Raw genomic sequence first — 2,500 nt, forward strand, 5'->3', positions numbered from 1 at the left:
CACACACACTCACACACACACACACTCACACACACACACTCAGTGAGTCAGTGATGAATAAATCCAGAGACAAACGTCTTTCAGACGCTGAAACTCACCAGCCGTTGATTCGGATGTACAGATCCAGATCAAGAAGAGCCGCTGCGTCCCGCTGAGAGCCGTCAAACGAGTGAACCTGACAACCACTGACAGATCACACCAAAACAAAGATGAATAATGGCACTATTATCTTTTGGATAATTGTCAAAATGTATGAATTTTGCAGCATTAGGGGCCATTCACACAGAGCGTGTTTTTCCTTCCGATGCGCTACTTTTCCATTGTTTTTCTATGTAAACACGCTAGATGGATGTGAATGACCGCTGCACTCGTGTCTCGTGTTTTTTGCAGCATTGAAAAAGAATTTCAACTTTTACATGCAGCGCCACTCAAAACAGTGGACCAATCAGAAGACCCCGGAGGCGGGGCAAGTGTTGCCAGCTTTTGTTTACAATAACAAGTTTAATTTGAAAGTAACCTGCCGGAGGAGGCCGTCATTGTGGCTATGTCTGAATTATATAACATTTCTTCGAGTGATTACCACAATCTGTTTCTTAAAAAAAGAGCCTGGAGAGAAATATCACTGAATATATCTGGAGATATTAGGTCTCAGAGCGCATCTGGAGACCCTCACGTTCTGCGCTGGGCTTTTTCAAAACTATTCCTGAGCACTGTGACGCTGTTTGAATGGCCAGTAACACTCTTATCTTCCTGTGTGTCACTGTGAAGAACCGAACTGTATTGTATAAAGTGCTACAGAAACACATGAGACTTCAAACACTCACCACTCCACCGACACACCGCTCTCTGTTCCTCTTCATGATGTCTGTGAGCGACACACACACACACACACACACACACACACACAGAGTTTGTCAGACCAGCTGTCACACACTCACACACACTCATCACACACTTACATACACTGGTCACCTGTCACACACACACACACATCACTTACACACACTCACTCACACACACACACACACACACACACACACTCACACAGAGTTTGTCAGACCAGCTGTCACACACTCACACACTCACATCACACACTTACATACACACAAATCTCTTACACACACTCACACACACACACACTGTTTATATTAGATCACCTGTCAAACACATACATCACTTACACACACTCACAAACACGCACACACACACACACACAGAGTTTATGTCAGATCAGCTGTCACACACACGCTCCTCCAGACGAGACTCACCCAGGAAGTCTGCGTGTGCGTTCCTGCAGCTGAGGAACATGGGTAAGCGAGCCTCTTCTTCCAGATCAAACTGCCGCTCGAAGTACCTGTGAGAGAAACACACGTGATGAACACATTTACATTTACATTTAGTCATTTAGCAGACGCTTTTATCCAAAGCGACTTACAAATGAGGACAATAAAAGCAGTCAAAACTAACAAAACAGCAACAATATATAAGTGCAACCACAGACCAGTGTGAGGATGAGGATGAAGATGTGGTGAGGATGATGTCATGATGTGGTGTTGATGATGATGTCATGATGGGATGATGAAGTCATGATGATGATGTCATGATGATGTGATGATTTTGGTGTGGTGATGTGATGATGATGACATGATGTGATGGTGATGTGATAATGATGATGTCATTTTTAAGTCATGATGATGATGTCATGATGATTTTGATGTGATGGTGTGATGGTGATGTCATGATGTGGTGATGGTGATGATGTCATGATGACATGATGATGATGATGATGATGATGATGTGGTGGTGTGATGATGATGATGCCATGGTGTGAATATGATGTCATTATGTTATGATGATTACGTGATGATATCATAATGTGATTATGATGATGATGTCATGATGTGATGTGATGATGTGATTACCGAGGCCACACTCTCCCACAGCGATCACCTTCTGTCTGTCACGAGGCTCAGATCCGTGAGAGATGCCAGGTACTGACCCGCGCCCTGCGGATCGAACTCAGCGCAGCGTGTCGGGTGACAGCCCACCGTACTGAAGAACTCCTCTGATGTACAACACATAACACTCATGTAGAAACACATATATAATGCTTCAGTCATAAAACGTTACAAAGAAACACTCGTTCACAGGAAACAGGCTGTTACAGTTGTGTCACATGACCACATTATGCTGCATGTTTGAGTTAAGAAGTTGCATTTCCTCTGAAATACATAAGCTTATTTTTAGAGATCGACTGATGCTGATTGATTTATTTATAACCATTCCATTCATCAGTGGTTCCAAAATTTAAAAAACGACATTGATTATAGAACAGATGCTTGAAATGTTCAAATCTGGATGGTAAGAGTGTTTGTTTGCAGACACCTGGAGTCTGTGCGAGTCCTCCAGGTTTCCTCCAGTGATGATGAACACCATCAATCTCATTCTGACCACATATGATTTATAAATAACCAGCTTTGCTGACCTTCAGCGCTCTCTC

At 43.1% G+C, this 2,500-nt stretch overlaps 1 long non-coding RNA gene across 2 annotated transcripts in view; it reads right to left on the reverse strand.

Moving 5' to 3' along the window:
- LOC107714762 (uncharacterized) overlaps positions 1-2,500 on the reverse strand; it is a 3,562-nt gene that overhangs the window by 512 nt on the left and 550 nt on the right. The window contains exons 2-6 of one of the 2 annotated variants that reach the window (XR_001637012.1): positions 2,486-2,500; positions 1,923-2,065; positions 1,269-1,354; positions 825-865; positions 99-185 (exon numbers count right to left, since the gene is read on the reverse strand). The exon at positions 2,486-2,500 is cut by the window's right edge and continues 20 nt beyond it. This is a non-coding gene — a long non-coding RNA (uncharacterized LOC107714762). Of the gene's footprint in view, positions 1-98; positions 186-824; positions 866-1,268; positions 1,355-1,922; positions 2,066-2,385 lie in introns of both variants that reach the window. The other variant, XR_001637011.1, reaches the window with a different exon arrangement.

This window comes from Sinocyclocheilus rhinocerous, unplaced genomic scaffold (assembly GCF_001515625.1).
Source record: "Sinocyclocheilus rhinocerous isolate Xijiao unplaced genomic scaffold, SAMN03320098_v1.1 scaffold359, whole genome shotgun sequence".
Taxonomy (NCBI): domain Eukaryota; kingdom Metazoa; phylum Chordata; class Actinopteri; order Cypriniformes; family Cyprinidae; genus Sinocyclocheilus; species Sinocyclocheilus rhinocerous.